This window comes from Tiliqua scincoides, chromosome 1 (genome assembly GCF_035046505.1).
Source record: "Tiliqua scincoides isolate rTilSci1 chromosome 1, rTilSci1.hap2, whole genome shotgun sequence".
Classification (NCBI taxonomy): domain Eukaryota; kingdom Metazoa; phylum Chordata; class Lepidosauria; order Squamata; family Scincidae; genus Tiliqua; species Tiliqua scincoides.
This window is the reverse complement of record NC_089821.1, coordinates 273,609,642-273,621,835: the sequence shown is the minus strand read 5'-3', so window position 1 is coordinate 273,621,835 and position 12,194 is coordinate 273,609,642. Positions and strand designations below refer to the sequence as shown.

At 45.9% G+C, this 12,194-nt stretch overlaps 1 pseudogene; it reads right to left on the bottom strand.

The window, feature by feature from the left end:
- Nucleotides 1–10,904: 10,904 nt before the first annotated feature.
- On the bottom strand, nt 10,905–11,024 carry LOC136637990 (5S ribosomal RNA; annotated as a pseudogene).
- Nucleotides 11,025–12,194: the final 1,170 nt, after the last annotated feature.

Genomic DNA, 12,194 nt, shown 5'->3' with positions numbered 1-12,194 from the left:
CTCTGTGTGCTCAACGCCTCTAACGAAGTAGACTATCCTCTACAAAAGGATATGTGAAATAAGGTGTTCGGCCCAATCCTATCCTTTCTCCCCCACTGATACAGCAACATCAAAATGGCTATTGCTGCATCGGGGGTGGGGCAGTTGTGAATGTCTCCTCCTCTGGGTAAGGAAACATTCATTCTCTTACTTGGGGATAAGCCTCCATAGCACAGAGGGGTATCCTCAGTGAAATCACTGATGCAGGTCCTCATGGACTCACACCACAGGGCTGAGTCCGAGAAGGAGGCTAAGATTTAGTGCCTGCCTTTGTGGAACTGGTCCTGTTGCCATCCAGTGCCACCCTTCCCCGGCCTCACCACTGCTTCATTCCACTTCCCTTTGTTGGTGGGCCCATGACAATCCTCCGGTGCTCTTCCACAGGGTGTTATGACTGCCATAAGGCCATCTACACTGGCACAGTGCTTGTTCCACCAGCCGTGGAACCCTCCACCCTCCAATATCATTGGGCTTTCAGACATACAAATAGTTTTGTTGCTCTGCTTTGTTATTTCTGACTAAGATTGGGCTTAGCCCTCCATGAAGTGAGACTACAACTGAGAATCCAGACCTGATTATCAGTTACTCCCAGAATAATTCAGATTCTAATGAGTCCATCTGTTACCTGCTTAAATGTGTGTCTTCTCAGTTTATGGTACAAAATATAAGGGTCACTCATCTTATCTGGCAGCATTTTAAAAAAGAGTCAGACTATGGAAGGTTCAGAAGCAAACCAGAAGAGCGTCTCTCTCCTCCCTAGATTGTGTCCCCAGCAGCAGCAGCAGAAAAGAAGTGAAGAAGTTCATCCTGCTTGGTTCCTCAGCAAGATGGGAGTTAGTGATTTCAGAATTGGAGTAATCTGGGAAACAAACAGTTCCAGTTTTGAAACCCTACTCCCAATATGAGCTATGTCAAATGCCTTCCAGTTTCGAACTTGGGCCATATTGAATCTGCCTTTCCTGCCAGCCCCCTTCTGAAGAAAATATGCCCTTGTTTGACATGAGGGATGCAAACATCATCACGCTGTACAAGAACAAAGGTGACAGGGGTGACTGCAACAACTACCGCGGCATCTCTCTCCTTAGCGTTGTAGGAAAGCTGTTTGCCCGAGTTGTACTAAAGAGGCTCCAGGTACTTGCAGAGAGCGTCTATCCAGAATCGCAGTGTGGATTCCGAGCCAACAGGTCCACCACTGATATGGTATTCTCCCTTAGACAACTGCAGGAGAAATGCAGGGAACAACGACAGCCACTCTTTATAGCCTTCATAGATCTCACAAAGGCTTTCGACCTGGTCAGCAGAGACGGCCTCTTCAAGATTCTCCCCAAGATTGGATGTCCACCCAGGCTCCTCAGCATCATCAGATCCTTCCACAAGGACATGAAGGGCACTGTTGTCTTCGATGGCTCCACATCAGACCCTTTTGACATCCGAAGCGGAGTGAAGCAGGGCTGTGTTCTTGCACCAACCTTGTTTGGGATTTTCTTCGCTGTCCTGCTGAAGCAGGCCTTTGGAACTGCAACAGAAGGCATCTATCTCCGGACCAGATCAGACGGAAAGCTCTTCAACCTCTCCAGACTGAGAGCAAAATCCAAAGTCCAGCTGAAATGTCTGCGTGACTTCCTCTTTGCCGACGATGCAGCTGTCACTACCCACTCTGCCAAAGATCTCCAGCAGCTCATGGATCGTTTTAGCAAGGCCTGCCAAGATTTTGGACTGACAATCAGCCTGAAGAAAACACAGGTCATGGTTCAGGATGTGGACTCACCTCCCTGCATTACAATCTCTGAGCATGAACTGGAGGTTGTCCATGACTTTGTGTACCTTGGCTCAACGATCTCCGACACTCATTCTCTCGATGCCGAGCTAAACAGGCGCATCGGTAAAGCAGCTACCACGTTTTCCAGACTCACAAAGAGAGTCTGGTCCAACAAGAAGCTGACGGAACATACCAAGATCCAGGTCTACAGAGCTTGCGTCCTGAGTACACTTCTGTACTGCAGCGAGTCATGGACTCTTCGCCCACAACAGGAGAGGAAACTGAGCGCTTTCCACATGCGCTGCCTCCGACGCATCCTCGGCATCACCTGGCAGGACAAAGTTCCAAACAACACAGTCCTGGAACGTGCTGGAATCCCTAGCATGTATTCACTGCTGAAACAGAGACGCCTGCGTTGGCTTGGTCATGTCGTGAGAATGGATGATGGCCGGATCCCAAAGGATCTCCTCTATGGAGAACTCATGCAAGGAAAGCGCCCTACAGGTAGACCACAGCTGCGATACAAGGACATCTGCAAGAGGGATCTGAAGGCCTTAGGGATGGACCTCAACAAGTGGGAAACCCTGGCCTCTGAGCGGCCCGCTTGGAGGCAGGCTGTGCAGCATGGCCTTTCCCAGTTTGAAGAGACACTTTGCCAACAGTCTGAGGCTAAGAGGCAAAGAAGGAAGGCCCATAGCCAGGGAGACAGACCAGGGACAGACTGCACTTGCTCCCGGTGTGGAAGGGATTGTCACTCCCGGATTGGCCTTTTCAGCCACACTAGACGCTGTGCCAGAACCACCTTTCAGAGCGCGATACCATAGTCTTTCGAGACTGAAGGTTGCCAATACAATGCCCTTGTGAAGTGGGGTGCTGGTGACTGGTTGTGGGAGTGCTCAGTGGCAATAGCAGAGGTTTTGTAGGCCTTGTCCTGAAGGCCTGAGTCTTCTTGTGCTTGCTCTAGGGTGTTATTTTCTGTGGGGTATATGGCAGTTGGATTTTCTATTCCTCCTGACTCAGTGACTTGAGACTATTCCTCCTGACTCAACGAATTGAGTCAGGAGGCAGAGGAAGCTGAAAAATGTTATGCACCCTAACAGAAAATGCTGCTGCTGAGAACACACAGGAATGTCCAGCCTTTAAGGATGAGGCCCATAAAACTTCTCAAATCAGTAGCAACCCCTCCCTACTGTCACTCCTCCTCAAGAATAAGTTGGCATGGGAAGAGAGATACATAGGTTGAGGCCCACTACCCAAGGACTGTCCAAGAAAGACAGAAATACCAAATTAATTACAAGGGGAGTTGGGAAGCATTTACCTACCAACGTGTGTTCTTCCTCTGGTCCCTGCAAAACTTAGTGTGCCGCCCCCCCTCTAGCTACTCCAGTGCTTATGGTTGTTTGAAAGCCAGACAACCATTTCTTGCTTCCAGGTTGCTGCTGCGAATGAGAAGCAGTGCGGTAATAGCAGTGGCTCCAGAGGCCTCCATTGGTGCTGGTAAATTAGCAGCAGGGGCAGGCTGTGAGCTGGGAGGGGGATTAACAAGGGATGTGGGGGGAAGAAATGGGGACATGTTGGGGGAAGGAGGGGGGTGGATCCAGCAGCAGCTACTTGCTCCTGGTTCTTATCCCCCAAATCCCTCCCTAGAATGCCCCTGGTTCTCCTCAGACTTATGCCAACAAAATGGCTGGCATAGTTCCAAGGAGACTCATAGGCAATTGAGCAGCCTACTGGGAGGTAAGTAAAAATATTTTTTTTAATGTACCTCCTGGAGGCTGTCCTATCATCTCCCCCAATAGCTTGCAGCGCTGCCTCTGTTGGCATGCTATAACACGGAAGATGTTAGGACTGGACAGTAGCATGGCTCTCCAGAATTTCAGATGGTTCCCCCCCCCCCAATCCTGCCTGGAGATGCCAGGGATTGTATGTGGAACTTTCTGTACATAAAGCATGTGTGCTACCACACTCCACCCATGGCACATTCAGTGCAGACAAGATCGAGAAAAATCTCTTCAAATTGTACTGAATATTCAACATTTGTAAAACCAAAGCTCTCTGAACTGGTTCAATTTCCTTAATTCTGATTATATCAATAACATGTTCTGCAAAAGTTGTTCAAAAGGGGCAAAAGGAGGGGGGAGAAGTACTGAATGAACTGCTGCCAAAGTTGAATGTGTTACAGCCGCTACTGCTTAATGAAAATGATTTTGTGCCAGTTGCTTTTGTTGGGTGAGATCCACACATAATATAATTTTAATCCAGTACATACGCACTCCTGGGACCGCTCCTCAGATCAGCCATTGCTATGTAAGTGGGGTTAATCAAGCAGACTGGAGACAGCCTTTGGCGTCTCTGTGATCTGTGAAAGGTGACTGGGCCGCTGACAAGCTGTTCTCGCTAGAAACCGCCACCTCCTTGTTAGCACAGCAGCTGATTGTTGGCTTCACCTTGGCCCCACCGACACTTTCTGCCCAGCCCATGGAATTGTACAGCTGTTTCCAGCCACAGAGGAACAAACAGAGGTTCAGTTGACGATGACACTTCATCGAAGAAGGGGCGGGGAGGAGAGGAGGAATGAGGAACTGAGAGAAAAATAAATATACTTCCTGTAAAAACAAATACATTTTGGGCTGTATTTGTGGCTGGGCTTCTGTGTGTGTGTGTGTGTGTGTGTGTACACAGACATATAATATGTGAAGTACATTACTACAGAATGAAAAAGACCCTCATAAAAATCCTTCTTGAAAAGTATTGTTGCTGACAGGAGTGACCTCTGTGAGTTGGCATGTTTACCCATAATTCATAATTAACAAAGACATTAGAACTGCCACTGGAGGATTCTGGGCTTTATTTCTTTCTAACTGGGCAGTACTAATGTTGGAAGTGCTCCCAATCCAGCGATTTAACATTTCAGGGAATCTCGGAGAGGCAGCAGAAGCCTCCTTATATAGTTCATACTTTGGGGGTTTGGTTCGGCAGAATATGGCTGGGATAATTATTCAGCACTTGTTATTGCCGTAGCTCCGCACCTGATCCCTGAGCCATTAGAACACTCGGCAGGTTATTACAACTATCAAACATCAAGGTCTCTTTTTTTCCCCTCCCCGAGTCTCTTGACTGCGGCGTTATCGTTTTTACCTCGTTTAAATCCTCCATCTGCATTGGGAGGCTGCTTTGGAGCTCAAATGTGTCGATCAGCCAATACGTTAAAAAATAATAATAATAAACTTTCCTTTCCCCAATCACAGGGCTCTTTCCTTAGAATAAAAATAGACCTGCAAACATCTATTGAGGCCAACTGAGTCAAGCGCCTCAGGCAGTAGATCATTCTTGTCTCCATGGTGCTTCCTCCTCTTCTCACGCCCTGGATTGGAGAGAGAGAGAGAGAGAGAGAGAGAGAGAGAGAGAGAGAGAGAGAGGGAGAGTGAGCAGAAGAGGAAGTGTGGAGGAGAGCAGAACAGGTTGGAGCAGAGGCTGAAGCATTAACTGCTAAAGGGGGCAATATTTGATATGCTGCCTCAGGCAAATACTGGGAGGTCTTGGCCTGGCCCTGCCTGCAGCCAACAACACCTTAACATCCATGGCCAGATTTCCTGTGGATCTGTTTTCAGTGGATCTGGTTAAAGGTCAAATTAATCATGTTCTAATCTAGACCTAACCAGAGCCTAATGTGATGGGAACACCTGACAGCAAAAAGAGGATTTATCCCATTCTGTTTCTTTATTGTTTCTTTGGATTCATCCTAGTCTGATCTTCCACTCATCCTGAATTCCAGTTTAACTAGGTGAATTTCTTAAATTGATTCCAGATTTGGAGCATGTACAGATTAGCCTCAACCTTAAGTATCTTCAGTTCATTTGCATCATTTTCCTCCTATGTTGATCTGATGTACCCATTGACAAAATACTGTAAAAAATCAAATCCTTTTGGGTACTCTTTGACTGATTCACGAATGCATCATTCATATTGTGTGCATACATGCATCAGTCATATTCCACTATATTGTGGAAAACTACACAAAAAGCATCTGGATATAGTGGGATATTCAATCATATCAAGCTACCCCTTTTTTGCACTGGTTTATCATGTGTGCCTTAGCAAAACTCTGCACAAACTGAAAAGTCCAACAAGTCCCTAGAAATTATGCACGTTGATCTCATTCGTTTAACTTTAAATCCTACCCATATGGTGGTGAGGCTTCCCGAATAACAATGAGTAGTAAAAGTTTATATGGAATCCATGTGACAGCCCAGTTCTCATACGTGTTGAACATCTTGAGTTCCACCAAACAAGATTTAAGCACATCATTGTTGCTGAACATTTAAGTCACTGAATCGTCGCTTCTCTTGCCACTCACCAGAGCAGGTTAGTAAACAGGAGAGATGGGAGGGGTGAGAAGAGGGTGGAATGGGGGAAGGGGCAATGCTGGACTGGGAGGGACAGGAGTGGGCAGATAGGGTCTGAAAAGAGAGCAGGTTCAGCAGCAGCAGTGGCCACTAAACCCTAATCCCCTTCCTAGATCCAATCCCACGGTGTAAGTCCACGCAGACCTGCACCATCTATTTAGCTAGCACAGGTCTGAGTAGACCCTCCTGTACAGGCTTACCCCTAGATAAGGGAACAATTATTCCCTTACTCAGAAGAGACCTCCACAACTGCCACCCCCCAACTTTGGATGCAATGGTAGCCATTTTGGCACTGCTGCATCAATGGGGGGGGGGGGCTAGAATTGAACTGTAAATGTCAAATTTACAGTAAATTTGGAATTCCAGGGTACAAAACATCTGGCATAATGAGGGGATAGTGATTGCATTACATTTAGTGTTTAAGGGTACGTGAAGCATACCCAGAGCATGAATTGCAAAATGAATTCTAGATTTCACTTTGAATTTTGAGTTGAACAGAAGAACATCTACGGATCTTTGGAGATGCGTTCTACTGAATCAAGTCTTGATCTCTCTAGCCCAGTGTTTGTCTACTCTGGTAGACAGCAACTCTGTAACCCTCAGGTGGAGGACTTCCTATTGCTAGCTACCTAATCCTTTTAAATGGAAAGGCCAGGGGTAGATCCTGGTGTTTTCTGCATTTAAAGCCTGTGTTCTGCCACTGACTGTTGGGTCCCTCCCTTTCGACTAAGTCTGAGCTTTGAAAAAACGTTCCTGAGGAAAAACAAAAGAGTTTACTCACTGATTGAATCCTTTCCTACCCAGTGATGCCCCTCGGCTTCCTTGTCCTCTCTGTGGAGCCCAGTGCCACACATGTGGCAACAAGAGATATATTCATGTGGCTTCCTCAGTAAGGTTTCGCAGGCTGCTTTCATTGCATATTGAGGAAGTCTGGCCAGTATAGATGTCAGGAGGCAGAGCCACAAAGACAGCTGCGGGCTTTGGTCTCTGTGGTTGGCTTGGCTGGTGGCTTCAATATTTTGCATTTGGGCCCACAGCAATGAGCAGCCAACTGGGACTGCAGTTTGTGAAATGGTGTCAACCATCTTGTAATGGACACCTGGCACTGGGTACTCGCTCATATACAGAAGTACGGGAATGTACAGTAGCCTTAGACTTGTGCAGAAGGGCATTTGCTTGCACATGTGTGATAACTGTAGACATGTGTGCTACTATCAAACTCCAGTGCAGGACTTCTGGGTTCCATAGCAGGGTACGAGGAGCATGGTAAAGAGGGCAATGATCTGTTTCTCTCTGCTTGCATTGGCAGCAGGCTGAAGGGCAGTGGTGGCAACAGCAAACTTGGTCCCCTTGGACCCTTACAATCTGCCGCTGATACAACCCACATCAGGTGGCTGCATGAACAGGCTAGCAGAGCGTCTAGTAGTCTGTGAAGAGGGGTGTGAAAGAATGAATTTTACATGTTTTTTTTTCTCTTCAAAATAACCCACTTGGCTTCCAGTTTCTTAAATATCAGGTGATACCATAAAAAAGAATCAATTGCTACCACCACCAGAGACTGCATCTCAAAAGAAAGGAAACGGCTGCCTAGCCCCCCTGCACTTTAGTTGCTTGCATTTTGAAACCTGTGTTTTACATTAAGATTGTACAAAACACCTGTACAAAACTCCACTCCGTCAGCAGCCTTGTGCGAACTGAAGAGAGAGCTCGTCCACCAGGGGAGAGGGGCAGTCAGAAACAGCATGGCAGGAGTAAGAGCCATATGGCTGCCTTGTTTGGAACTGCTGGAAGGTTGTCCCCAAGCACAGTCTCCTAAATGGACATTAACTCTATTGGTAAATTAGGAAGATGCACACCACAAGCAAAAAAGAAAAATGTCACTTGCACGGTTTTTTTTTCTTTTCTTACAAACAAGGACTTTTATAGAACTGAGGATGAAACACGCACTTTGTCTGCAATGCACGCCTTGTTATTTTTTTAAAATGAGGATACCAGTGAGTTCTTAACCAAGCAACAATTCTGAAAGGAAGCTGCACCCTGAACTTTTAACGTACATTTAAAAGGGATCAGTCACCTTTGTGGCATCCCCTTTTTTTTCCAAGAGTGGCATACTTACACATCTATAGGATTGCTATAACATTTAATAATAATCATAATAACTCGGTATTTATATACCGCCTTTCTGGTCATCGGATTACTCCTCTGACTTTATTCAAGGCAGTTTACATAGGCAGGCATTTCTAAATCCCTCAAGGGGATTTTTACAATCACAGAGGTTCTCTCTTTCAAGAACCAACAACATTTCAGAATGGATCTTCCTGGTTTGGTCTCACTTCTGGCCTCCAGTTCTCCCACGCAGGCTGGCAAGCAGCTCCATCTCTCACATGGAGGGCAACCAAGACGCTTCTTGCTCACACCAAGAGCAGGTGGAATCACTCAGCTCGGCTTGTCAGCTGGTCCAAGGTCTCGCTGTTCTCAGCCGTTCAGGGAGCTGCCGGTGTCCTCAAACTGGCGACCTTCTGACATTATCTTCAGGCTAACAGAGGCTCTAACCTCTAGACCAGACCTCCTGCCCTTTAAGCACTTTAAGTAAACTGAGGTTGTTCCTGGCAACTCTGAACTGTGAAACAGTCAGGGGAATATGAGTTCTTGGGCTGCGTCCATTTAGTCATTATTTCCCTACCTTAGTGCTCAAAGTTTGATGCAGCTCTTCCCACTTTGTACATTCAACAAAGTCTATTAAAATATAGCTTTTATTGTATGTATTAATCTTTTTCACTAACTTTATATCTTGCTTTCTCTTCAGAGTAGATTTCAAAGCGATTCATTATTATTATTATTATTATTATTATTATTATTATTAGTAGTAGTAGTAGTAGTAGTAGTAGTAGTAGTAGTAGTAGTAGTAGTAGTATAGCATTGTTCATTTACATGGTGTTTTACAAAGAACGAGAGGACAGGTCCCTGCCCTGAATAGCTTACAATCTAGAGATATGTCTTCCTTAACAGTCCATATGATAGGTGCTATAGATCTTGGAGGTCTATATATCAATGGCCCTATATGACCTTATTTGAGGACACTGCTGAGGACAGCGAGGTATTGAAAAGTAGCAGATGCCAAAATCTTCAGTGTAGTGCTGTTTGCTGAACAATTCTCCCCTAACCAAAATATATTTCAAGGTGAACCTCAAAAATGGTGGTTATTCAGCTCTGCCCTTTCCCTGGCTGGTGCCAGCCCTCCCACACATATTAATTAGCTGTCAGCATCACTTGTGAAAGCCTCCTGTTTGGAGCCTCTGGCTGCAATCGGTTCGTGACACCTTCTCCCCCAGTGCCCTGTACTTCCTTTGTAATTAAAACTGGGGGAAGCAGATGGAGTGAATAATTATAATCACAGTCTCCTTTTTTATTTTACATCTGAGAAACTCTTTCATACAAAACAGCCTTATAATGAGGGTGGGGTGGCACATTTTGTGTGTCATGAATATTGAGCATGACTGGAAGACAATAAAGAAATCCATCTCCAGGTCCTGCTTGTCTGTACTTGGAGCCTACAGGTGATGTGTCATTCTCTCCATTCCCCCCCCCTCCACTTCTGATCACCTTCTTTTTCTTCTTCATTCAATAAATCCTAACAGAGCTGTGTTCCAGATCAATCCTGGAGGGTTAGCCCTCTCTGGTCTCCTCATAGTGGCTGCCACAGCACATGGAAACTTCCTGGCACCATCTCACAAAGTGACACTGCAGGGCCTGGATGACTTCCAGCCAGCAGCGAACCACAGCCAAGAAATGCCAATATGGATAATGCAAACAAGAGAGATTTGGGGCACATTTCGATTTAACCATCTGATTTAATTGACAGAATAAATGCACCTGTCATCGGGTAATATTCTTGTGATTAGTTTTGGCTGCCATGATGAGAGGATGTTAAAAGAATGTCAGAACAACCTGTCCTGAGACTTCAACACAGGCAATTTCAAGCTAGGGAAGGTCAGTTTTCAACAGGGATGCAACTAGTTGCAAGTGTGTGTTTGTGTGGGGAGATTATTTTCTGTTTTGCAAAAGCATCTGTTACAACAAATTGGGCCTTCCCATTTCCCCATAATGTGATAATTTTAAAAAAATAATTACTCTATTTTCCCATATATATTGCCACACATTTCCAAATGTTGAAGAAAGGAAGCCAATGAATGCCACTTTAATTTTTCTTCTTCGCCATGGTCTGTCCACACTATCACCCAACAGGGCCTGACCTTTATTATTATATGCACATGTGATCACCTGCCCTCCCACCAATGTGAGATAATTTATGTATTAACATGTTTTTATTCTGCTTTCCAAAGAAGTTCAGTCTACAATAATAAAATATTATTATAGAATTGATAATGGATTTGGGGAGTTGTGGTTATTAAAGTTAGGCCAACTCATTTCTTCAATACAGAGGGCTGGCTAGTAGCTGGAAGTAACACACTGGCTGTTCTTCCAAATACTGCCCGATTCAGGATTGAACAATACGGGCTTAACAAATGCTAATGACTCAGAAAGTTATCCATCAGACACTCTCCAGACCTTCAAGCACAGCAACCAGAAAGGAAGGGCTAAGGGATGAGGTGATTCCTCCCCTTCTCCCACTCTGAATTAGTTTAGTGAGAAAGACAGTTGGTTTGGTTGGCAACCTTCAGTCTCGAAAGACTGGTATAGCCCTACAGCACCCGGTATTCCCAGGCGGTCTCCCATCCAAGTACTAACCAGGCCTGACCCTGCTTAGTTTCTGAGATCAGACGAGATCAGGCATGTGCAGGGTAACAGGAGCAGCCAAAGGCAGCACATATTGGGAGATTCTGAGATGGAAGATTTGATCTGGGAGAGACTGCAATGGAAGGTAACAGAAGCTGACATCTAGCAGCTTAGAATGATGTTGCTTGCTGAAGGGCCCAATCCTATCCAACTTTCCAGTAGATGCAGCTGTGCCAACGTGTGCTGTATCCTACAGTGAGGGGGCAGTCATGGAGGGCTCCTCGAGGTAAAAGCACATTTGTTCTTTTTACTCAGAGCTGCAATGCAGCTGAATCAGCACTGGAAAGTTAGATAGGATTGGACCTTTAAGGGCGCAATCCTAACTAACTTTCAAGCAGCAAGGTAAGGGCAATGCAACTCTAAGGTAAGGGAACAAAGTTCCCTTACCATGAGGAGGCCTCCGTGACTGCCCCCCAACTGCAGGATGCAGCACCTGCCCCACTGGCACAGCTAGGCCACTGCTGGAAACTTGGTTAGGATTGCGCCCTAGATGTGTTGCCTAATCAGGGCTAGCCTAGCCAAGAGACCTAGGCTTGCTTTGAGTGGTGAGTTGGAGGAGTGGTGAAACAATGTAGGGTTCCCTGCCAGGCATCCTGTTTCTGCCCACCATCTCCCTTTGACCAACCTCCAACTGAGCAGCTTCTGTTGGTGCTCTGATCCTCCTTCTGCTTGCTGAGAATGAACAAGAAGATCAGGCCAGCTGCAAGTAGGCCAGGAAAGGCAGTCTGCTGCAGTACAGAGCCCACCTCTTTACCTTTGACTCTGGATCTCTACATTTTTTCTCTGTAAGGATCTGTTTATAATAAAGGAGAAAGGAGGTTAAGATCTAGAGGGGAAGGTAAGGGGTGTGTGTATGTTCTCCAGAATGCTGTGCTCCATCTTTCTTTGTCCACCTAGTAGCAGCTGCCCTGGCAGGGAGGGCATTGTGTGTGCACAATGATTTTTATTTCATTTCATGCAACATCCAAGCTTCAGCTGGGCCTGGACCTAATTTCGCCCAGTGCTGAGACCTATGTATTTGTAAAGAAAGCAGATATTACAAGGATACCAAAGACCTCCGTGCTCTCCCCTCCAAAGGAAGCCCAGACTTGGACTGTGCTGCAGCTCCTGGAGCAGCTTCTCACTGCTTGGAAAACTGGAGGTGTGAACACATAATATAATTTAAAAGCAGACAATACAATATTAAGGTAACA